Genomic DNA, 27,625 nt, shown 5'->3' on the forward strand with positions numbered 1-27,625 from the left:
ATCAAATCTTCTTCTTCTTCTTTTTCAACTTTTTTCCACATGAAACACCAAATTTATAAAAAGGAGTGTCAACATTAAACCAATTAAAATCTAAAGAGAATTATCAGAAGAATCACACAAATAAGAAAAAGGGTAACAGTATTTTCGTACAAATATCTAATGGATGACAGAGAAAAAATAAAATTCAAATGAAAGAAAACCCAGACAAGGAAACTCATTACGAAAATGAAATAATGAAATATAAAGAGAAGAGAAAGAGAAACCAAATGCAAGCAGTTTTGTGAGATAGGGATCCTAAAATTGCGAGAAACCAAAGATGTTTTTGGATGTAACAATCTATGGATTTCTGCTTCAGCTTTCACTTTAAAACAATGCAGGTACGTTACTTGAAGGAGCGAAACTCAACATTCCAGAGTCCAAACGTGATTAGCCCAAAAAATAGATGATGGATAATAAGTATTCAATATTTATTATATACTCGATTTATCATTTTAGATCCAAATAATGTTCTTAAAACCGACTCGAAATATATAGTAGACCTAAAATGTTATATTAGTATCATACAGTGACTATCAAATTCAAACCTTTAAAATTTTGAACCCAATGCATCCAATACTTTTACAATGTAAAAATGAACTATTCGTGAGGTGATATGAATAAATATGTCTATCGATGTATATCAAAAATTATATTCTGAACAACAGGCGTTGAAAATCCTTTGATGTTCGCGATCGATTCATTAAATTGTGAATGAAATTATCTCAATGTTAAGTTTTACAAATTCAGTCATATGATAGAACTAAATCATAGTAAATATGAAATTAATCAGATCTGATTATAGCAAATTAACATAATAAAATAAATATTAGATGTAGAAACGTACATGAATTAATTGATAGGTTAAAATCATTGAATCTTTATTTAGTTGTGATCTTCAAAAAAATAGTGTTTCAAGTATAAACTCTTTAACGGGGATATGAGTAAATATGAGATTATCTTGGGGATCATAACTCATTTATACAGTTGATTTAAGAATCAGTTATTGTCTAAATTTATAACTCTGCCTCGTATCAAATTATAAATACAACTTCAATACTATCTACAGTTTTATTTTCGTGGCACTTCTAATATCTTATGACTTTATAAAATAATTAGTCACTTAATTTATGTCATATTTTATGATAATAATATACATTATAAATATATGCTCATATTTATGGATTTTAATCCAGTAATCTCCCACTTAGGCAACATGTGTTTCTTAATAAATGTATATCCTTATGAGCTCAAAATTTGTTATCATACAATAGGTATTCTATAACAATGTCGTCCATCAATTATATCCATATAGGATCAAAGCGGTCTTTGCCATATTTATCATGACTAGACCCGTTAATAGTCACGTATACAAACACAATCAAATGACATAGACCAATCATTGAGTGTAACATGAAAATTACATGCAATGTAAACCGCACATGTGTATTTCCAACTAGTTCTCTTTAAACACCAGTGAAATCAAACTTTACCAAAATCATAGTGGATAAACCAAAAGAAACTTTATTTCTGCAAAAAAATATTTTAAAATAAATATTCTTAAACTGAAATTGTGTTTATAATAAACGAACATTAAAATTACAAACACCCACTAAAACTGAATATCCTTAAATGATATTACACTCACATAAGTAGTGTGCTCATGAAAGACCTTAGGTGACAGTTGTTTTAGTAAGCACGCAATTATGGGTTTGTACCAACATGCTCTATAAACACATAGTCACTCTGGATTTTCTTTAAGAACCAAAAACATAATGTCTATGTGATTAGACTTAAGATGTTTATGCTATATATGGGAAAAAAGATTGCAACTTAGTTGTCATAAAATAACTCAAGTGGTCTTTCTTATCAATCCATAATTAGCAGTTCATGTGACAAAATTTTGAATTCATATTTCAATAAGTCGAAGTCCATAAACTTGATGATCTCTTACTTACTATACCTCCGATACGTGAGCATGTAACATTTTTGTTCCTAAATATATTGTATGAATCAATTTGGCTGCCATCCAACGATCCATACCCAAATTGGTTAAATATCTGCTTAATATCCTAAAATCATATGCTATGTCTGAATGTGTATAAACCATAGTATACATTAAATTCTTTATTTATTTTGAAACATAATGAACCTTTTACATTTCCTTAGTTTCAAAATCATTCTTAGGGCATTGATCAAGAGTAAACTTGGTTCCTTTAGCAATAAGGGGTATTAATTGGTTTACTCTCACTGAACTTATATATATACAGTTATCAACCAAATTTATTTCAAAACCAAACGAGATAATCACTTGGCGAAGTTTGTTATACAATTAACAGGAGTAATACTTGAACTTATAAACGGATTTCCTTAATTTGCATATTATTAATTTTGTATCATTAGATACAATTTTCTAATTGCACCATATAAAATATTTCATTAATGTTACCATTGATAAACATAATTTTGAAATCCAACTTATGCAACTCAAAATCAAATATGAGCAACAAGTATCATAATTGTATTGAAAGAGTCTTTCAATGAAACCAAAGAGAAAGTCATTACAAAATTAATGCCTCATTTATGAGTATATCCTTTATTTACAAGACATGTTTTATACTTATTAACATCACCATTTGCATCCATCTTGATTATAAATACTCATTTATAACCAATTACCATTTCACCTTTAGGTAATGAGATAAATCCTCAAACTTTATTATCTTGTATAAAACTTATACTTTTCTTACTTGACATTAATCCACTCTTGAGAATTATAACTTTTATGACATGACGAAAGTTTATTAGATCATCTTTTATCGTTCTACTATCATCCTTATTTCTTATAAAAACATTATAATCTAAAACAATATTTCTCTCATCTCTTGGATCTTCCTAATGACACTTGTTCTTTGAGATTGTTGAGTTTGATTTTCCATAACAATTTCTTTTCTTAAATGGAGAATTGTTAAAACGTATCTTATTGAGATTCTATACTCACTTCTTGATTAACAACATGTATAAACACTAGAATGTCATCAAAAGTAATAATAATAATTGAGTTATAATCCAATTCCTCGTCAAAATTGATTCATTAAACCTTATTTCTCCCCTCAAACTCAACATCCTAAAAGATAGTGTTATAGATCTCACCTTAAAAAATATATTTTTAATTATTAGATCATAAAACTTATAACCCCTAGAACGTTCAAAATAACCAAAGTAGTTGTTTCCTGTTTTAGAATTTAATTTCTCCTCATATGTCACAACTTAACTTAAAAGATAAGAACCTTTTGTAAAATATTATTGTCTCTTTTGAGTTGGACCCTTCAAAACTACATTATGATTTTTTCCCTTATCTTTATATACATTTTACAAGTGAGTAATTTTAGACTTATTATGCTTCAACCTTTCTTCCTCTTTCACACAATGAAAAATGAACTCATTTAGAGTTTATTTCTCCCATTGAGTTGATTAAACTTTATAGTAAGCGATGGTGAAATCACAAGAACAAATAATTATTCAGAAAAAACTCGATCTTAAGTGTCTTAATTCTTGAAGCAATATGAAATATATCCATAATGTACTCTCTCACATTTACTTGACCCTTGTACTTTATAGACATCAAAGAAGTCAAAAGTGATGTCATTTGAACCTTATTGTTTTGAAAAATATTTATCAATTTCGTTAAGGAAACCATTGACCTTAATAACCTTTGCAGATTATGCTTCTAAAATGGTGTGCTTCATGACCACTAGACTTATGCAATTTAAACATATTTCACCTATCAAAATCTCTTATACCAATTAAGAAAGTTATCCCCATGATAGGTGGAAATTGTTCTTTCTTAAACACAAAGTCTATGTTTATGCAACCAAAATATTATGTAAGTGCATTTTTTCATTCCTTCATATTCACTTCTCTAAGTGCATTTTTCCATAAAGCATATATTGTGGTATCAATAAATAAATAAATAAATAATTTCAATATAGAAATAAATAAAGATGAAGCTCACATCTTAAGTAAACAAATAAATCCAAAATTATGGCTAACTCTAATCACAAGATACCAAACACTATATCAATATCAAGTCTATGGATAGTAATATTAATAGTAAACGATATTATTGTTGTAGTAATCAAAATTGACAATAATCAAACATTGACAATAAGCTAAGTCGAACAAAAGACTAATCATTGGACTAATGTAAATCTCACATAAAATAAATACCTTATATTTGTCCATGTTATTACTACTAGTGTCGCTTGAAATCTGGCCAAATATTAACTTTCTTTTGGACCAATTAATAAACACATGAATCACAAGAAACACATAATCATCTTGTTTAAGCTAATCTATCAAAAGATAATACATAGCCATGATATTAATTAATATATACATATGTTGCATTAATAATATAAAATAATAGAAATATTGTCAACCAATCAATTTCTCTTAATTTATCTTTTAATTGAATTAAAATATAAATGAAATAATAATAAATTTGACTATACTTAAACCTTATCTCAAGAAATCAAATACTATGTTATTATTTCATCTTTAGACAAAATATTCACCTTAAATGACATCTGATGAGGTAACCAAACATTGATAATAAGAACATGTTAAGAAAAAATCTTCCTTTGGGTCGATTTATTACTCACACATCAAACTGAATAATTATCGCATGTTTATTACCAAAGTTGTACATGCAATTATGTCAACCACTAATCTTCCTTTGGGCCGATCAATACTTGCATATCTTAAGTTACATGTACATAACATGTATAAAATATTTTCCATGACTGAGGCCAATTTAACGACTTATTGCTTTAATTAAGTCGTCTCAAAATAAATATCAATATTCAAATTTAATATTTCTATAACGATCAAAGGTCAAAACTAAAATTTTTTATTTGCACTACAATATCCAAAATAACTCAAAATAAGGTTACATAAAAAGGTCTATAAAAAATCGAAAACTTAAGTCTTTGATTGTTTCTAAAGAATTCCTTAAACATGCATTTAATTCATAATTTCATAAATTACTAAAGACAAAAAGAAAAAAAATTAACCAAAAGTCAAAATCTAAATACATATTAATGAATTAATGTAACACCCCAATTTAGGGGCTAAAATTAAGAAATTATAAAGTGGTGAATTTAATTGGTATTTTTGGAAGAAATTGGGGATTAAATTGTAAATTTGTAAAGTTGGCATACCATTTTAAGAAGTGCAGAAAGTTCAGTGACTAAACCCATGATTTAACCATTTTTTATATATGATGAAATATATAACTCCCCCCACCCGTGCTCAGTTTCTAGAATTCCCCCATTTCCCTCTCCCGTTCACCCTACTTCGATCTCCGATCTACTCGTCGTCCGACCTCCGATCAACGAACCGAAACCACCATCATGTTCGTTGTCGACCGAGGAACAAAACCCCTCAAACCTTTCGTCGTGAATCGTCGCCGTTCGTCGTTAATTTCAGTCGGAAGTATCGTCGGTAATAACTCAATTTCAGTTGGTTTTTCATCGATTCACGACGATTTGATGATCCGTTTACGACACCTCCTGCACCATCGTGTTCCTTGTGTTGTTCCGAGTCTGTCGGTATCATCCTTAGTCTCCGTCGGCGGCGGCGCATGAGGAGGTGAAGCGGTCAAAGTTTTCGATGTTTCAGAATCGAGCTCTTCCTCGGTCAAAATTGTGAACCGAGCTTTGTAAGTGCCTAAAAATCGCTTAAAATAATTTTTAGAAATTTTTCCGGGAATTTTCCGACACCGTAGCACTGTTCACGCGCCTCTACGTGCCGCCACTACGTTTGGGGAAAGGAAAAATGACTGGTTTTTACCGGTTTTGGAACTGTTTTGACCGGTTCCAACCCGACCCGTTTACTCGACCCAACCAGTTGACCGACCCGACCCTTTGACCCGACTCGACTCGTTGACCGTTGACCGACGTTGACCACAGTTAACCTAAACTTTGATCGGTTTTAACCAGGTATTAAATGACCTTTGATTTTGACCGAATATACCTATCCTGACGTTTTTCGATGTTCCAAATCCGATTCCGCAGTCTGTTTCTCAAAATTTGGACCCGAAGGCCTAGAAATTGCCAGTCAAATCCGTTGACTTTGATTTTGACCAAAAATTCTAAATTTTCAAAAAGTCATATTTTATGCTTTCGATGTTCTGAATCCGAATCCGAAGTCCGTTTTGCCAAATTCGAACCCGGTAAGCTATTTTTGACTTATTTTATCATCCGATTCGATTCGTTTTTTAGAATTAAGCTCCGTTTTTTATGTAGTTTCTATTGATATGGATCCGAGGAAATATTTGGAAGATGATTTCTAGATCAAGAGCGTTCGAATGGAATTTAATGGTCGATCAGTATTGCATAGAAATCGAGGTAATACTTTACTACCTCTTTATGCTTTATGGAACATGTGAATATTGGTAAAATGTATGAATAAGATAATGTTGGTCTCATTTGTGTAGTTAAGGAATTCTTACACTCGATCCGAACACAGTAGAAATTTGGCAACTGATTATGGTTCAGATGATTAATATAGGAGATTGAGAGATTGTTAGAATTAAATTACAAGTTTTGTGATTAGTGATAAATGAATCAGCCCTGGATTTGTAACTTATATGTTATATCAACAAGGGTTAAATATTAAAGATACTCAGATGAGAAATTATGAGAATACTCTGGTTGGGTAAAATTACGAAAATACCCTTATATTGTAAGATGACAAGAATTATCCCTGGAAGTTGGTTAATAACTCTGAAAAGACATATTGATCCGGTAAAAATTACTAATGTGCATAAGAAATGTTAGTTTTGCTTAGGAAATGCGGATAACCGATTTTTAACACCATGAGGGTTTATGCAAGATACTAGAAGTATGTTAAGGAATTATTTCAAGATCAGAGAATGTTCGAGGAAGCAATTAACCATAGGATCTCTATATTATAAGTATGTTTGTTAAGAGTTAATATCGAAATTATCTGGTTAAGAAATTATGAAAATACCCTTGAGAGGTAAAAATAGTCTGAGTTAACCCTATATAAGAAAGTACTTTGAGGATTCATACTTAACTCGATCAAATACGGATTTGATTGTTAAGATCATGACTTAGCGCAAAAAAATTCCTGATATTCCGTTGGTAAAAATATGAAAAGGCACTTGACCTGAAAATATCTTGGTTATGAGTAAATACCTAAAGAACAATTTATTGGAGGGTGTTTTTTTATCAGAATTGTTCGAAGGGACTGAAATAGATGATAAATTGGAATTAAATAATAAGACCGAATGGAAGGAAAAGATTGAAATATATTAAATCTGTAAAATGACCAAAATACCCCTGTAATGGAAATAATTCAAGAATATCACCAAGCTCAGGAATGATTGGATATCCTCGAGTTCTAAAATGAATGAAATAAAAATTGAACACCAAAATTACCAAAATACCCTTATGGCCTATATTAAGTAAATGTCTTGGATTAATTAAGGAATCCAAATAAGCATATGTGTTAGACTACCTTTAGAAGTTATGGAATAACTTAAGTGAGCCGATCAACCGTAATGATATGTCAGTACCTGAACGACATAGGTATTATTTGAAGGTGTGTTCGTCTTCTCAAGTGTGGTTCGATGAAAATTTTGAAAGTACTCGGCTCAGCTCAACTGTAGATCGTATTCGGTAATAAGAAATGGATATTCGTTCGACAAATTAACCACGAAGACCGAATTGAACTGAACGAAAGTACAATGTGTATCCAAAATTCAGAAACATCTGAATTACTCTGGAAAACCCCAAAGTAACTAGAATAGACTTGACTGCTAAATAAGCTAAGTAACCTCAATGACTAAGGATTAAGTAAGTGAATTGGATAAGTCTGGAAATTCTGATGAGTTTATAAGATGTACTGTCCTTATGGAACATTAACTACAAATCAAGCACGTCAGTATTTCATGATATCGTGGAAGCTTGGAAATGAAATAAAGACCATTGGAAAATCTATTCAGCGATGATTCTGAAGATGATATATGGACAAGAATTTGTGGTATTAAAGAGTAAATACGAATTTGTGGTATTAAAGAGTAAATACCCTGAAAGGAGAATGAATTGACCAGTCGACATAGATTGTTAAGGTTCTGAATCTTCGTTCTCAAGTTGTTCGATTATCCGATCAATTGACATGGATATAAAGGATTCTGAATACTCTTCTGATTATGTACAACTTCTGAAAACTGTTCGAATAAGATTTGATCCTGATAATTCACATTCTGAATAACTGATGATTTCGTCAGTTAATGAACTTTTCCAATAGTATTTCGAACTTCCGGTATTTTATCGGTATACTGAAAATCCGTGGTTCTCTGCCTGTTAAGATTATTCAGTACCTCTTAATAATATCTGTAAATTATGGTGTGTTTCCTAATCATATAAATATTTTATCTGATTTTCGGCTTGTATTCTGTTCTGATACATTACCTGAATTCTGTTCTGATTTCTGATCTGGATTCTGTTCTGATATCTGATATGAATTCTGTTTTGATTTCTAATATCTCTGTTTACCAACGGAAAAATGTTTTATCTGGGTGGTTTATTGTTGGAGGAAGATTATCTGTAGGCTTCTCGGCTGTGTGCTCAGGGCCTCACTGGTTGTGCGGGGTGTATGGTTCCGGGGAACCTACACAAACAGATTGTGAAAGGATGGGGGTGTATATATATATGTTTTAAAATAAAAATATGTATCTTTTTACTGGTTTTACGGGAACACACTAGATAACCTATTCTGATCTCCTGAACTTATTCATCCGAAACACTTCTCTGAACTGAAAGCTCATTGTCTGTTACTACCTGAAATATCAGTAGGATCTCTGCTCAGTATAAAGATTTGTAGATGTCTGAATTGATAAGGAAATATATGGTTATCTGTATCTGCATGTTCTTCAGCATCATCTGGTAGTTTTGTATTACTGAGCTTTCCGAAGCTCACTCTATTACTCAACATTGATGGTTAAAAGAATTGTACCAGTGCAACTATCATCATCAGTAAGGGAGTTCTTCCGGTGCTGTTTGTAGAGTACGGTACATGTGATTAGGGGGCATGTAACTATATTTTGTTTTATACGTGAGTCTGAAAATATGTTTTAATTCTACATAGCGATTAATGATTTTATGAGTTTACATATTTTGATAAAAAAATTTAAATTTTCTACTATTTTTATAGTGGGTCGCTCCGGTGGCCCTAATGTGACACTTCAGAATGGATCGGGTTACCCGTATCGGTCTGAGGGGGTTACAATTAAATCTTTAATAAAACCAATCGAATATATCAATGTGATATATATTCTATAATCCATAATAGTCAAAAAACAATACTGAAATTTCTAATCACATCATTGTTTCCAGAGTAAATAAGGTTGTCTAAATGATGTTATTAGAAATTAAAAAAAAATTAATATTTGACTATTACACAAGAATTTGTTTAATCATGAATTTACCTTATTAAACCAAAACACGATTTACGTTAATTTTGAGTGTATACTTTTCCTCTTTCGACATCCAATTGTTGATTCCTTCAATATCCATAATTGACGATTTTAAATCCCCAAATAAATGATGATGAAAACAAAAAATATAACAAAACGAAACAAAGACCATAAATTAAATTCACAATAATAAAAAACATAATAACCTAATTTATGGTTTTAAAATTCATAAAAATAATCAATATATGTTGATTGTGACTAAAAATGTAATTTTTATAATATGAATAATTCAAATCCATATAATAAATTACGACAAAATCATAAAATATACAAATAATATATTTTACCAAATTTTGGATTTCCTTACTAACCAAAACTGTTGAAAACTTTTTAGTTTTTTCTTTAAAGATAATATTTCCATAATAAAGAAAATAAATCGTATGAAATTAAAAGAAATTAAAATTGAAACAGATTCAAAAGAAAAACATACAAAATATTATTGAATTATTCATTAAAATTAATGCACATAAGCACCAAGCAATTAAAAAAATGTTTCATCAATCAAGCATAAAAAAAAAGTTTTAATATATTGATAATGGCAATCCAAAATGTAAAACTTTATAAATAACGCATTTTATCAGAATTATACTAAATTTTCTTTTATTCGTATAATTTATATACCCTAAAAAAATAATATACCTAAAAAATGATATACCTTAAAATATTGAATCATTCAAACTTTAGAAACAAATCAAATCGAATAAGAATAAAAGAAATTTTTGATTCTAAATGATTGAACATGGCATGCAATAATACCACTTGTTAGAACTAAATTATAATAAATATGAAATTAATCAGGATCTAATCATGCCAAATAATCAAGAATAAAATAAATACTACATGTGGAAGCGTACCTAAATTGATTGATAGGTTGAAATCCTTGAATCTTTCTTTGGTTGTGATTTTACAAAAAGATAGAGTTTTCTTAAGTATAAACTCTCTGACAGACATAAGAGTAAATACAAGATTGTCTATTTCTTGGGGACCATAACCCCTTTATATAGTTGATTTAAAAATGAATTATTATTTATATTTATAACACTGCCCCTCATCGAATTACAAATACAACTTTAATAGTATCTACATTTTTATTTCCATGACACTTCTAATACCTTATGACTTTATAACATAATTGGTCACTTACTTTATGTCATATTTTATGATAATAATATATACATTATAAATATTTGCCCATAATTATGAATTTTACTCCAACATGACACACTTATATTCTATTATACTTTATAAAATTTATAAATATAAACATGTATCATCATTACACGTGTTATTAATCATAACAATATTGAGTCTTATATGTATACAAGATTATTGTTAACTACACACCTAAATGTTGAAAAATGCATGGCTTCTAGATGGCTTTTGGTGGCTATATGATTTCAAAGGTGGCTAAATGGGGCTGCTAATTTTTCAAAGTTAGGCAGCCCATTATTTTTGAATTTAAGCAATGGGAAAATCATTTTTAGTCATTGGACTTTAGGATATTTACAAAGATTGGTCCCTAAGTTTCAACTATAAATACCCTAGCTCATTTAGCTTCAAAATCATCCCAAAATCTTCCAGTTCTCTCTCAAGTGTGTTTTGTAAACACCTATAATTTTTTCTCTTAAGGAAAAGATCTGCAGCAGTCCGGAGACGTAAGCACAATTGGCTGAACTCCGTTATCAATTTTTTGGGTATTATTTTCCTCTTTTATTTCGTATTCTCACTAATCTGGCTATAGGGAAATTACTCGTACTCGGTTTATTTCCCAACAACTGGTAATCAGAGCTTTTGGTTGTGAATTTTGTCAATTTTTTGCGAGGTTACTATTCATTCATTACTGTTCACATGAATAGTAAATTTTGTGAATAGTGAAATTTTGTCGGCGATACGAATTTGTCGACGGAGGTGTTCTAATACACGGTGGTTCGCAAGAATTGTCGGAAACAATCCAAACGAATCCAGATTTGAGTGGGAGCGATGGCTGCAGACGAAGGGAAGGTGAAAATTGAAAAGTTCGATGGTGCGGACTTTGGCTTTTGGAGGATGCAGATTGAAGATTTTTTGTACCAGAAAAATATTTATCAACCCCTCTCAGGAAAGCAACCAGAGGGCATGAAGAATGAAGACTGGGCTCTTCTCGACAGACAAGCCCTCGGAGTTATCCGACTGACGTTATCCTGCAATGTTGCTTTCAACATAGCAAAGGAAAAGACCACGGCGGGTCTTATGGCGGCTCTCTCCAGTATGTATAAGAAGCCTTCAGCCTCAAACAAAGTTCATTTGATGAGGCGATTATTCAATTTACGGATGATGGAAGGGGCATCGGTGGCACAACACCTGAATGAACTCAACACAATCACAACCCAGTTGAGTTTAGTGGAAATTGAATTCGATGATGAAGTTTGAGCTTTAATTCTCTTATCATCTCTACCAGACAGTTGGAATGCTACTGTTACAGCAGTCAGCAGCTCATCGGGAAACATCAAATTAAAATTTGACGATGTTCGAGATCTGGTATTGAGTGAAGAAATTCGACGAAGAGAATCGGGTGAAGCATCAAACTCCTCAGCCTTGCACACGGAGTCTAGAGGGAGAACTTCAAAAAGAAATTCAAATCGTGGCAGATCAAAATCCAGAAGGGGAAAATCAATAATAGGAAAGAAAGATTTTACCTGTTTTAACTACGGCAAGAAGGGTCACTTTAAAAGAGATTGGGGGGCACTGAAGAAAAATACCGGCTCACAGGATTCTGCCAACGTGATAGAGGAGACAGGTGATGCCATGATTCTAAGCGTCAACAGTCTGATTGAATCATGGATCTTGGATTCAGGGGAATCTTTCCACTCCACCCCATGCCGAGAAATCATGGAGAACTATGTCAGTGGTGATTTTGGGAAGGTTCATCTAGCCGATGATGAAACCTTGAAGATCGTCGGAAAAGGAGACATCCGATTAAAGTTGCCAAACCAGACCACCTGGACGCTAAAAGGAGTGAGACATATTCCTGGCCTTAAAAGAAATTTGATTTCTGTAGGACAACTTGATGGAGAAGGATATAGCACAACCTTTTCAGGCTGTGAATGGAAGATTACCAAAGGAGCACTCGTCATTGCTCGTTGTAAGAAGATTGGTACTCTCTATGTAACCTCAAATTTAGAGAATATCATTGCTGCAACAGATGCTGATGGAAAATCAAACCTATGGCACCAAAGGCTTGGCTACATGAGTGAGAAAGGGATGAAGACACTTTTGTCAAAAGGGAAGCTGTCGGATCTAAAGAATGTAGATGTCGGACTATGCGAGGATTGCATTTTTGGCAAACAAAAGAAAGTCAACTTTGCAAAGATTGGTAAGACACCCAAGGCTTTAAAGTTATAGTTGGTTAATACTGATGTATGGGGACCATCTCCAGTTCCATCTCTTGCAGGCTCATTATATTATGTCACCTTCATCGATGATTCTACAAGGAAGGTGTGGGTTTATTTTCTGAAGAAGAAATCAGAAGTCTTTGATACCTTCAGAAAATGGAAGGCCATGGTGGAAAATGAGATTGGTCTAAAAGTCAAGCGGTTGAGGTCTGACAATGGATGAGAGTACATAAATCATAGATTCAGAGATTTCTGTGCAAACAATGGGATCAAGATGGAGACAACAGTTCCCATGACACCACAGCAGAATGGCGTAGCAGAGTGCATGAACAAAACTCTGAATGAACGTGTCAGAAGCATGAGGATACATGCCGGACTACCCAAATTTCTATGGGCTGAAGCTATCAACACTACAGCTTACCTGATCAACCGTGGGCCCTCAATTCCTTTGGATGGCAGAATACCAGAGGAAGTTTGGAGCAAGAAAGAAATAAACCTTTCACACTTAAGAGTGTTTGGTTGTATTTCTTATGTACACATAGACTCTGTTGAAAGAAGTAAACTTGATGCTAAGTCCAACAAATGTGTCTTTGTTGGTTATGGCGGTGATGAGTTCGGTTACCAGTTTTGGGACTACGAAAATCGGAAGATCATCAGAAGTAGAGACGTCATTTTCAATGAGAATGTGATGTACAAAGACAAGTCAACCGTAGAATCAAGTAGCTCCAATATCGAAGCTGAAACAAAGGAATTTGTTGAGTTCGAGGAGATTTCTAGAAATGATGTTTAGATCAATCCTGAAGCAATTCAAGAAGAACCAGGCACACCAGAACTGAGACGCTCCTCCCGAATTCCTAAACCAACCCAACGATATTCTCCTTCTTTGCACTACTTGTTGCTGACTGACAATGGTGAACCAGAGTGCTATGATGAAGCAATGCAAGTGGAGGATTCAGTCAAGTGGGAGTCTTCCATGAAAGATGAGATGGACTCGCTTATGTCAAATCAGACGTGGGAATTAGCTGAATTACCACTAGGCACGAAAGTACTCCATAACAAGTGGATTTACAGGATCAAAGAAGAGCATGATGGGAGCAAACGCTACAAAGCAAGATTGGTTGTCAAAGGTTTTCAGCAAAAAGAAGGTATTTACTACAATGAAATTTTCTCTCCAGTCGTAAAACTTTCCACAATAAGACTAGTGTTGAAAATTGTAGTTGCAGAGAATTTACATCTTGAGCAGTTAGATGTAAAGACAGCTTTCCTTCATGGTGATTTAGAGGAAGAAATCTATATGAGGCAACCAGAAGGCTTCATAGAAGCAGACAAGAAAAACCTGGTATGCAGGTTGAAGAAGAGCTTGTATGGTTTAAAACAAGCTCCTAGACAGTGGTACAAGAAGTTCGATAGCTTCATGAGTAGCAGTGGGTTTACCAGATGTCAAGCAGACCATTGTTGCTACATCAAGAGGTTCGACAATAGCTTCATTATTTTATTATTGTACGTTGATGACATGCTCTTTGCAGGCTCAGACATGCAAGAGATTAAACACTTGAAGCAAGAATTATCGAAGCAGTTTGCTATGAAGGATCTGGGCGCTGTAAAGCAGATTCTTGGGATGAGGATCAAGAGAGACACAAAGTCAGTGACTTTGATGTTATCACAAGCTGAGTACATCAACAAAGTAGTCTTCAGGTTCAACATGCAAGATGCTAAACCAGTAAGTACACCTTTAGGTGTTCATTTTAGACTCTCCAAAGAACAGTCACCAAAGACGGAGGAAGAACGTGCACACATGGTGAAAGTGCCGTATGCCTCAACAATTGGAAGTCTGATGTATGCCATGGTTTGTACTAGACCAGATATTGCTCATGCAGTGGGAGCTGTTAGCAGGTACATGAATAATCCGGGCAAAGTACACTGGGAAACAGTCAAATGGATCCTCAGATATCTGCGGGGTACTACAAACAAAGCACTTTGTTTCAAAGGTGGATATACTATACTGATAGGCTATGTTGATGCTGACTTAGCCGGAAATATTGACATCAGAAAGAGCACTACAGGATATGTCTATACTCTAGGAGGTACTGCAGTGAGTTGGGTTTCTCAACTACAGAAGATAGTTGCTCTCTCCACAACTGAAGCAGAATATGTCGCTATTACGGAAGCCAGCAAGGAGATGGTTTGGCTCCAAAGTTTCTTGGAAGAGTTAGGCAAGAAACAAGAAAACAATGTCTTGTATTGCGACAGTCAAAGTGCTATTCATCTAGCGAAGAATCCATTTTTTCATTCCAGAACGAAGCACATACAGTTGAGATATCATTTTATCCGGTCTCTTATGGAAGATGGGATTTTGAAACTTGAAAAGATCAGTGGAGCTCAAAATCCAGCAGACATGTTAACAAAGACGGTGACTACGGACAAACTGAAGTTGTGTTCAGCTTCAGTTGGCATGCTAGAGTAATCAAGACCAGAAAGTTGCTGCATTGATCGAGGTGTGAAGACATATTAAAATCAGTCTTCAAGTGGGAGATTGTTGAAAAATGCATGGCTTCTAGATGGCTTTTGGTGGCTATATGATTTCAAAGGTGGCTAAATGGGGCTGCTAATTTTTCAAAGTTAGGCAGCCCATTATTTTTGAATTTAAGCAATGGGAAAATCATTTTTAGTCATTGGACATTAGGGTATTTACAAAGATTGGTCCCTAAGTTTCAACTATAAATACCCTAGCTCATTTAGCTTCAAAATCATCCCAAAATCTTCCAGTTCTCTCTCAAGTGTGTTTTGTAAACACCTGTAATTTTTTCTCGTTAGTAAAATATCTGCAGCAGTCCGGAGACGTAAGCACAATTGGCTGAACTCCGTTATCAATTTTTCGGGTATTATTTTCCGCTTTTATTTCGTATTCTCACTAATCTGGCTATAGGGAAATTACTAGTACTCGGTTTATTTCCCAACACTAAATTGTAGTAATATGACTTGTTCACATAATCATAACAATAACAATAGTAATAGGATACTTAAAATCACAAAAGCATTAGATATTACAGAAAACAAATGTACTTGAAATCATATAAGCATTAGATGATATTAGGAAGAAATGGTATATGGAATCACTTAAACATCATGTACTACATTCCACTAAATATAAATAAATGAGGTGATGGCACCTGAAATTATTAAAATCATCATATAGCACGAACCACAAATATTTGGATTTGGTTGTGATCTTCCAAGAAGATAGAGTTCTCTTAAGTAAAAATTCTCTGATGAAGATAAGAGTAAATACAAGATTATCTATTTCTTGGGACTATAACCCCTTTATATAGTTGATTTAAGAATCAATTATTGCCTATATTTATAACTCCACCCCTTATCGAATTATAAATACAACTTTAATAGTATCTAAATTTTTATTTCCATGACACATCTAATACCTTATCACTTTATAACATATTTGGTCACTTAATTTATGTCATATTTTATGATAATAATATACATTATAAATATGTGATCATAATTATAGATTTTAATCCAACATTATACACTTCTGTTATATTATACTTTATACAATTTATAAATATAAACATGTATCATCATTACACGTGTTATTAATCATAACAATATTGAGTTTTATATGGATACAAGAGTATTATTAACTACACACCTAAACTGTAGTAATATGACTTGTTCACGTAATCATAACAATAACAATGATAATAGGATACTTGAAATCACTAAAGCATTAGATATTACAGAAAACAACGGTACTTGGAATCATATAAGCATTAGATGATATAGGTGGAAATGGTATCTGGAATCACTTAAATATCATATACTACCTTCCACTAAATAGAAAATAAATGAGGCGATGGCACCTGAAATTATTAAATCATCATATAGCACGAACCACGACTATCTGGATAGTCCTACTCCGTACACTATCATAAAAATAAATAGAAGTACATACGCTACGCATAAAAACATTTCATCCAACGTAAATTATCATAGCATATATCCCATAATTACGATAATAATTCACAAATTAGGCACAAGTCTTTATCACAAATCACAACATAACTTATTATTAATTATCCACTACAAGAAAATATACCTTTAATGACACACGAACGATGACACACATTAATTTATGACTTATAAAAAATGTGTCATAAAAAATGTAATGTTTCTTAAAATCTGAACGATTTATGACTTACAATAATGTGTGTCATATTTAATAGTCATAATCCAAAAAATTTAACAAAACACGGAGTACACTTTTCATTGTGTGTCATCTCTAAAAGTCGTCTTTTAATTTCCCCCATAATTTTAATCTTCTTTTGAATGTTGCCGCGGATAATTTCGAAGCTTCTCAGGTTCAAGCTTTAGCGGATTTTAATAACAATGTTGTGAGAAGTGTGGACGAGGTTTGGAGGGAAATTGTATCAGGCGAGAGGAAAGACATCACGATGAAAGAGGAGGCACCGAATGAGATGATGACTTTGGAGGATTTCTTGGCGAAGTCTGGTGCTGTGGAGGAAGAGGAGGAGGTTAAGTTGCATGCAGATAGGTTGAATGGTGGAGTGTACCCGTTCGATCCGGTGGGAGGGAGTGCGTTTCAGATATTGGATAAGATATTGTTGGGTTTGGGAACGGTATGGAAGTTATTGGGAGTGGAGGTGGTGGAGGGAGAGGGAAGAGGGGAAGAGGGGTTTTAGTGGAGCCGTTGGATAAAGCGGCACAGCAGCGGCAGAGAAGGATGATTAAGAACAGGGAATCTGCTGGCCGGTTTCGGGGAAGGAAGCAGGTATACAATTGGTTTAGTTCTTTGGATTGAATTGTGTCAACTTTAATGGATTGTTTCTTTTAGAAAATTTGGTGTTTTATTTTTTATCGTAATTGCAAGCATACCAAGTTGAATTGGAATCATTAGCCGTAAAACTGGAAGAGGAGAACGAGTGGCTTTTGAAAGAAAATGTATTGAATTTTTTTCTCAACTTTTATCACCTTTCATCTTATGAATTTATGATTTCAGATAATGATCGGAATGGTTAATTTCCTCATTAATTACTTGATAAAGGCGGGAAGTTTCGTTTATCTTAGACACATAGTGTTTCTCTTGTCCTCAATGTAGTTGCAATGACTTCCTCCAGAAGAGACGTTTACTTTAGCTGCCTCTGAAAGGATTTTGTTTGAAATCTAGGAGCTCATGTTTTGGTCAACTTTTATTCCGAAATTTCCAAATGTTGATAATAACAATACTTGGTACTTTTTTAGCGTTACTGTGTTTAACTGGCTTGATGCATCTTCCAACAATAAGTTTCACAATATTCTCTTGGACTCCACCATAATTTCCTTGCCTATCATGTCCATAGTCTTTGTTGTATTGGGCTAGTGATTATTCACCATAAACGTTCCCAAGCTACTTGTAAGCTATAATCTCGTTTTGTGGTGTTCTTTCACTTATCAGTTCACATCTTTCAGTTTCATGTTTTCTATAGAAAATATTCATTATTTTCTATGTGTTGTGTTTATAGACTATGGTCCCTTAGGCCATAAGTATATGGGTGCATCCTACACTGCTTTATGCACTCAAATTTTGAAGCCTTGCATTTTCAAGAACTTAAATGATTAGCTTCACCTATATACATGTGTTGGCTTTAATTCTTGGTGGATATAGCTTGAATGTCAATTCCATGGATTTGCCATTGTTGCAATTATTCAAGCAGAAGCACACTTGCATCCGAACGAACATGCATGCATATACCACACTTAAAAATGAAAAAATTATTCAATGCATGATATTTCTTGCCCTTATGCACATTACATAAATCATATTTTACCCAGAGCAAAACACTTCTCTCCCTTATTATGCATCTTATGCATGAGGTGTTAAGTCAATTGCTTGGAAGGAACTATGTTTTAACTTTACCCATCTTATTTCATGTATGTTTCTGTTTTCATTTCCTGGGCCTCAATTCCTTGCAGCTTAAATTTAGGTTTTCTTATTATCCTTTGTTTCTTAGTTACAATATTCTAAATTGTAGTACTATCTTGTAGAGTAAGCTAATGCTCATAATTTATTTATTGTTATGCTTTTCTATTTTCTCATTCTAATTTCCTTGTTAATGCATTGCAACGTCTTTCACTTCACTAGATTTTATTACGTATGCTTTCATCTCTAACGCATTTCTTTTACTTACAGGCTGAGAGAACTAAGGAAAGATTTAAGCAGGTTATAAATCTCTTCTTTTATCAGAGCATTAAGAGTTAGATTAATGGTTAAACTGATTCAATGGGATTGGTCAAAAAAAAGAAATAGTTTGATCTTAAGTGTAGTTGGAACCGTTTGTATTAGTAAGAAATTAAAGTGGGAAGGTTTTAAGAATAACCTAATGCACTAAATATATAGGATTACGTTGTTAATAGGAAGTTAAAAAACTGTTAATGTGTCCTTTTTCCTTTTCCAACAAGTAACACAATTTGATTTAAATATCTAGATAAGTGTAATTATTTTTGGTTGAGGAATATTATGATTCTTTCATTGTAATACCGGATACGTAGTTTGTATTTTAACACTTATAGATAACTTGGCTTTAGTAGTTGTGTTAGTTCTTAAACAATACCTAAGTGAGAAATGTAATTATGGACAACAGAACATACTCTAATAAGCTGTGCCTATCAAGTTCCTAAAAGAGTTTCTCATCATGTTGATTTTTACTGCAGCTCATGGAGAAGGTGGTTCCAGTTGTGGAGCAGCGAAGACCAGTGCGTCTGCTACAATGTTTCTAATGCAGGAAACAAGTAAGAAAGCTAAAAAAATCGTGGACATCATAGATACAATCATCGGTTGAGTAGAAAAGGATATGCTGGACTAACTCTTGAGATTGTATGTAGTAAATTAATTGAATAGTTTATATATGCATATATTTATGTTAATTCATTGTTGCTGTTCTTTTAAATTTAGATGAAAGAAACGGGAAAGGAGGAAGACGAGATTGATAGAGCATTGTTGTGGAAAAAGGCAAGACAAATGAAAAAAAAGGAGGTTATGACCCGAATGTCCAGATTGTTGTTGATAAAATGGTAAGTTCCCGTGAACATTCCTACTTTATTTATTTCCATACTTGCAATAATCTTATTATTATGATTAAAATAAAACCCCACGAAAAATAAAATCATGTAAATATTAAGAACCCTTGGGTTCTCCTTGTTGAATCAATAACAAGAATCAGATTAGTTCTAGCAAACCTGGTCAAATATGAATCTGTTGGCTACACGTTTGATGGTGGTAGCATCAACTGCATCAATTCTGGCAAATAATTCAGTAAACTAGATTCTTCGCCCATAAGTAAGTAACCGCAACAACAACAAAAAAGTCAACTACAAATAAGTCTTCATCATGCCATCAATTACTATAAAATATTATGAACAATAGCTCCACCTCAATATACACAGAATCTGATGGATCGCCTGTGATAAGTAAGAAAAGTAGGTCTTGTGATGCAATGGTATGTTGCATTCATTCCATAGTTGTATTATTTTCTTTCTTTGCTCCTCAAACACCAAAGACCACTCTTTCTCAGAATCAAAACTCTCATTTGCAGCATCTCCTGATTCAATGTCTTTTGTTAAAAAGCAAATGGGTCAAAATCACCTAAAGTATGCCCGCATGGAGTTGTGATTGGTTCATAGAGTAATTTTAAGCAAACAATGCATAATAAGTTGAAATACTCACTAAAATCAGTGCATTAGCCTTCAGGATATATGCCATTATAGAATTATTTTTTAAGTTCATAAACTGCTCAGCGTCATTCAATGCAAGCTGAATAAACAAACATCAAACTTTCAAAAATGATAGGGTCATCTGGTTTGATATTATGAGCTTGAATCCTTTGACATAAAACTATCATATCATACATACACATTTTAGTATCATATGGACTTGAAGTACTGGTCAATAAGAATGTAAGCAAACTTTTCGGATACACATCTGTCATATCATACATACACATTAGTCATACAACTATCATACGGACTTGAAGTAAGATGGTATTCTAAACAAATTAATGCAAGTACTTGTTAGCAAGACTGAAAACTGTGAATTCGTGATGTGATAAATATAATTTATATGGGAAGTTTTACTAATTAAATGTATAAAATTATTTTTACATATGCTTGAAAGAATGCATATGTAAAATTGGTCATTTTAGTACTCTTTGATAATTATATACTTCACTTTAAATAAGTATAAATTATATACTTATTTCATATTTTTTACTTAGGTTGGCGATGGGAAGAAAGAATACACAGATGATGACATTGATGATATTCACAAAGAATGGGTATCTTATGTGGCAAACTTTATTATGTCGTGATATTTTGTATTGACATATGATTACAATATTTTTGATAACTTAATGTTAATATATTGTATGCAAATGGATTGCTTATATATAATATGATATATATATTTAGTATTATGAGGCATTAAATGTGATTTAGTTTGATTATTTGTCAATCTACCATATATATATATATATATATATATATATATATTAATTTACGACATACAATCACGACACACGAATGTGTGTCATCTTTTTTAATGACGTGTGCTTCAATTACACGCAATGTAAGTCGTAAATATGACACACAAATGTGTGTCATCTTCATTTCTGACGAAGGCTTCAATGACGCTCAATACACGTCATAAATGCAGGTCATAAACGCGTGTCATAAATGCGCGTCATAGATTAATGACACATAATTGCGTGTCATCTGAGATTTATATTGGTGGCTTCAATGACGCACATTTGTGTGTCATCTGCACCCATAGATGACGCGCAATGCGCGTCATTAAAGAGGTTTTTCTAGTAGTGATCACTAGTCATTTCTAAGAATATTAATAAAGATATATTAGTTATTTGGTAGTTAATGGCCCTTAATAAATATCATCGAGTAATTACAACTAGATTAATCAAGTTATGAGGTGTTTATAGTCCTTTGTACAATATAGGGGTAGTCATTTTCACATTGAATGATATTTTGGTTGTTTTATAACTTAATGATATTTCATCCATTCGTATGTTGGTAATGCTTTAGACACTATCTCATGTTGAGTGATAGAAAACAAGGGACTATCCCATGCGTCATCGCCGTCATCCGGCTCATACACATGTGTAACCCCCTCAGCCCGATACTGGTGGCCCGATCCGATCTGGGGTGTCACATTAGGGCCACCGGAGCGACCCACCGTAAAAACCTCATAAAAATTAATTTTTTTGTTTAAACATGTAAAATCATAAAATCACTTATAAATACAAAAGTAAAATTTACCTGTATTTAAAATAAAACAAAGTTCAACTCATATGTAAAATAAATTACAACCTACATGCCCTCTAATCACGTGAACCGTACTTCGCAAGCAACATCGATGTAACTCCCTTACTGAAGTCGATAGCTGCACTGGTACAATTCTTTTAACCTGAAATGGTAGTAACAGAGTGAGTTTTGGGAAGCTCAGTAATACAATACTACCAGTTGATGCTACAGGACATGTAGATAAATGGAAAGCCATAAAATTTCCTTGTTGACTCTGACTTATACAAGTTTTCAAGATGATCTACAATATCACTAAATTTCTTCAAGTAACAGGCATGAATATTTGAGTTCATACGAAACATTCATAGCATCACTTTTTCAGGGGAACGAATATGATGTCTAGTGTGTTCCAACCAAAACTAGTGAAAAGATATAATCTTTTAAATCAGTAATTGTTTACAACATATTTTTCAAACCATAGTGAAACCCTCCACCAAAACTCCATTATGCATTTCCCCAAAACTACATCCATAAAGGCTTACCCTAAGCACACATCAAAGGGAGCCAACCTAAGGGTATGCCTTGGGGCCTATGGGCCTATCCAAGGGTACCCTTAAGTCCGTAAGGATTTACCAGCTGGATTAAAGGCTAAACCTTCATACTCTTGAATACTATCCATATAAAAATCCAATAGAAATTAGTTTTAACCATAAATTATAATATCTGGATCATGATCCAGTAAAATGTCATAACGTAACCATGAAACAAATCATATAATCGATTTCCACCTATACACCATATTTAGTCTCATTATTAACCCAAGGGAGTGCCTTGGGGACTAAAAGCCTACCCAAGGGTCACCTTAGGTTCGTAAGGATTTACCATCTTGATCAGAGTTGTACCTCCATACTCCAGCCTACCCAGATAATATCCTAATAAAACAGTTCGAGTGTAACCAGTGAAAATAGGAAACCATAGTTCATAAACCAGTAAATTCTATGATTCCATAAATAAGGAACAATTCAAATTTTTTTGGTGAAAATCGTAATTAGAGAACACATACCATGTTGCTATGGTTCATAAACCAATAAATCAATAATTTTGTTAAAACACATTTCAAAACATATAAAACCGTCACATAGTACATGTGGAACACACTAGAGTATCCAAGTATTTCTCAGAAGCACTTAATAGCATCATGAAAAAAATGAAATATATTTAATTTGATCGGATTATAGGAATGAGGTCCTATTGAAAGGAATTGATTACTAATAGATCTAAGCTGACATTTAAAGTTGATACTTTAGAATCCTGCAATGATCCAAATACATCAGGAAGATGTTCAAGAACCTTTATACATAATCATGCTAGATTTTAGATTTACGGAGAGTGATTCCTTTACTCAAACAATCAGAGGTATCCAGGATTATGAATTGAATTATTAGGATTTTAAGTCCAAATGAACCGAATGGGGTATTCAAGATCCTTTGCATCTGAGTTACATGTGTGTTCAGATATGACCAGAGTGATTTGAGCTGATAAGAGAGAAATGAAGATTCAGGACATTTACAATCTGTGTTGAACAACTCCTAGAACTAATGCATGTCGTCCGATTCATTCATTGCCTTCCAGGGTATTCACTCTTTAATACCAACAATTTTTGTCCATAGATCACCTTCAGAATCATCGCTGAATATATCTTAATGAGAAGAATAGATATTCCAATGGTCTTTATTTAATTCCCACATTTCAACAATATCAAGAATTGTCGACGTACTTTAATTCGTGGTTTATAACCCTTAGGGACGATACATCCTAAAAGTCATCAGCATTTCCAGACTCATCCAAATCACTTACTTAATTCTCAGTCATTAAGGTTACTTAGTTAATTTAGTAGTCATGTCTATCGCGGTCACTTTAGAGTTTTCTAGAATAATTCGGATGTTTCTGAAATTTGGATGCATATGGTACTTTCATTCAGTTCAATTTGGTCATACAATAAAGTCATTTTGGTATTCTAGGTTGATTTAATCATTTCAGAGCTTGAGGATATATAGTTACTCTATGACTTGGAGATACTTTAGGCCATTTTACTCTTTAGGGGCATTTTGGTTATTGTACACTTCAGGGTCAATTCTATAATTCCAATATAGATTCAGAAATTTAAATCGATGATTCCAAGGTTTAAGTGGATCAAAACGTAAGTTCTTAAGTCGTCTCCCTTACCATAGCCATCCATTGTTCTTTTTACTCTTTAAGCGTATCATCATCAATCAACTTAATTCAGGCAGTGACATACTTACAATAATTTAGGCTCGATTGAATTCTAGTTCCTTTAGCGTTCATGGTATTTTATTCCTTTGATCAATGGAGGTTATTATAGTTCGAGGACATTTTGGTAATTCTTTTCAATTCAAACATATGCACTATTTTTTATAACTGGTCAAGTATGTTTTTTTCTGTGTTATCTTTCACCATCTGAGGAAATCTTGATCTTATAGAACATAAGGACATTTTCATAATTTTACCCCCATAGGGGTATTTTTGATAATTTCTTATCCAAATAATCCCGATATTTAACCTTTAAAGTGATTTAGCACAATATACTGATCTTGAAACCAATTCATTTATTATTGAATAACTGAACTTATAATTATTTCCGATTGATCTTTGTTAACTTCCTAAAAAGGCTACTTTTAAAGCCTTTTTCACTTAAGTTATTGTTTGTTTAAAAGCTCATTTTAGTCATTTTAGGATCATGTAGTTGCATATAGTTGCATTTGTGGTGGTTGTGCTATTTTATTTCTTAATGGTGCTGTTTGAGGGAAAGGTGCAGTTTGTCTATGGTGTGCAGGGAATAGCAAGAAAAAGGATTCTTTGGGAAGTAATGCCGCGGCATCACACGTTGCTAAAGCAGATTGAAATGCCTTGGCATTTCTGGTGCAGAAAAAGACAAAAAGATATTTCTGTATAAGGACAGCTGGCACTGGACAGCTGTCTCTGCACGTGATGGACTGCTGTAACCGCCTGCCAGAGCTGCCAAAGGACCAATGCCACTTAGAGGATAAGGTTCATGCAAAACATGTGATTCTAGGGGTATGAGGGGTATTTTGCACCCAACAACCTCATCATTACCCTTTAGATATTTTTATTATATATGACACCTCATGGGAGAGAAAAAAGAGGGGAGAGAGAGCACACGCATAGAGCAGAAAAAAATCACATTTTTATTTTCTCTTTTCCTTTCTTCTTCCTTGGGATATTCCTCCATTGATAAAGCTCCAAGGAGTGGCAAGCTAGGCGCCGGAAGGAGCTAGCGAGCTAGGTGGTTCGTGGTGGCCGAGAGGAGACCTCCGGTGGTGCGTCGAAGGCTTCTTTTCACTTCCCTTTTGCTGCTATTTTTCTATTAATTTATGGGTTGTTGGAACAAATATTTTCATGACTTTGTGTTTGGATATTTCGAACCCCACCATGAACTAACTTATTTGGTGGTGGTTGGTTGAACGATTGTTTAAACTTTATTTTTTAGGGTATATTTAAGTTTATTTTGGGTTCTTTATTTGCTTTGCTTATGAATGCTTCACCATCTAGGCTTGTAAGTGGCATGGAAATGTCCATCTCTTAGATGAAGGTTAGGTATTCAGAAGAATCTTAAGCTAAAAATACTTGTAAGTATTCGGAAGAAACGCAAGAATCCAAAGATTTGGTGTCCGCTCAACTCTCAGTTATTACTAATATGTTGAAGAACTTAAAATGTTCCACTGATGTGAAGGAAGTGAAAACAACTAGTCTGGCATGTCTGTTATGCCAAGGCAATCATCACTAGAGCGAATGCCCAACCAACCATGAGTCCATCAACTTTGTAGGCAATTACAATCGAGGCAGTAACAATCCTTACTCAAACACTTATAATGCTGGATGGCGTCAGCATCCTAATTATTCATGGGGAAATCAAGGAGCCCACAATGCTAATCAACCTACTAGGCAACAAAATCACAATGAGCCTTAAGGTTACCAAAATGCTATGCCACGGCATAATGCTAACAAAGGAGCTTCATCTTCAGCGAGCATAAGATCCTTAGAAGCTACAATTCAAGAATTCATATCTACTACGAAGACAATGCTGCAAGACCATTCTACTTCAATTAAGAATCAAGGAGCTTTACTTCATAGTCAAGGCGCCTTACTTCAAAGCCATAGCTCGTCTCTGAGAGCTTTGGAAGGTCAAGTTGGTCAGATTGCTACGGTATTGCAAGAGCGTTAGCAAGGACGTTTGCCAAGTGATACTGAAGTCACTAAAGGGCCTGGAAAAGAACATTGCAATGTGTTAACTCTTAGGAGTAGAACACAAATCAATCGATAAGTCAAGGATAGTGGGCCACAGCATGATGATTCTAATCCCACTACTGAAGCTGAATTACAAGATGATAGAGTTTCTGAGAAGGACAAGGAGGAGGATTATGACAAGGTACCAGATTCTGATGCCAAGGCAAAAGAAAATTCTATTCCTACAGCTAAGGAAGCTAGACCTCCCCCACCCTTCCCGCAAAGTTTGAAGAAACACAATGATGAAGTTCAGTTCAAGAAGTTCGTAGACATCTTGATCAGCTCCATATCAATATACCTCTCTTGGAAGCTGTTGAACAGATGCCGATGTATGCCAAATTTCTGAAGGACATCTGTACCAAGAAGAGGAAAGTAGAGACTGTTGCCACGGCAACAGAATTTTGTTCTTCATTGAGTAAGTTGCCACCAAAGAGAAATGATCCGGGCAGCTTTATTATTCCTTGTTCAATTGGATCTAATTTCGTTGGAAAGGCTTTTATGTGATCTTGGTTCAAGTGTCAACTTAATGCCGAAATCAATATTCTTGAAGCTTGGCATAGGAGATGCAAGACCCACCTCAGTTATTTTATAACTTGGCGACAAATCCCATGTTAAACCTGAAGGGAGAGTCGAGGATGTCATAGTAAGGGTGGACAAGTTTGTGTTTCCAGTCGACTTCTTAATTCTGGACTGTGAAGTTGATGCCAAGGCACCAATCATTCTGGGAAGACCTTTCCTAGCCACTGGATGTATCTTGATAGACTGTGAAAAAGGTGAACTCACCATGAGAGTGGCTGATCAGTGTGTGACTGTCAATGTTTTTAGAACGCTCAAATATGTTGATGACACTGAAGAATGCCAAGGCATTTCTGAATTGAACTCAGTGATTGAAGAAGAGACTGAACATCTTTGCCAGAACAACTTCATTCAGCTAGCAGAAAATGAATATTGGGTGGATGATGAAAGCTTAGTGGAGTCCGACGACTTTCCAATTTTGGAGGAG

At 33.7% G+C, this 27,625-nt stretch overlaps 1 pseudogene; it reads left to right on the forward strand.

The window, feature by feature from the left end:
• Positions 1–371: 371 nt before the first annotated feature.
• Positions 372–19,764, forward strand: LOC120144685 (annotated as a pseudogene).
• The last annotated feature ends 7,861 nt before the right edge of the window (positions 19,765–27,625 follow it).

This window comes from Hibiscus syriacus, unplaced genomic scaffold (assembly GCF_006381635.1).
Source record: "Hibiscus syriacus cultivar Baekdansim isolate YM2019G1 unplaced genomic scaffold, ASM638163v2 tig00110890_pilon, whole genome shotgun sequence".
Classification (NCBI taxonomy): domain Eukaryota; kingdom Viridiplantae; phylum Streptophyta; class Magnoliopsida; order Malvales; family Malvaceae; genus Hibiscus; species Hibiscus syriacus.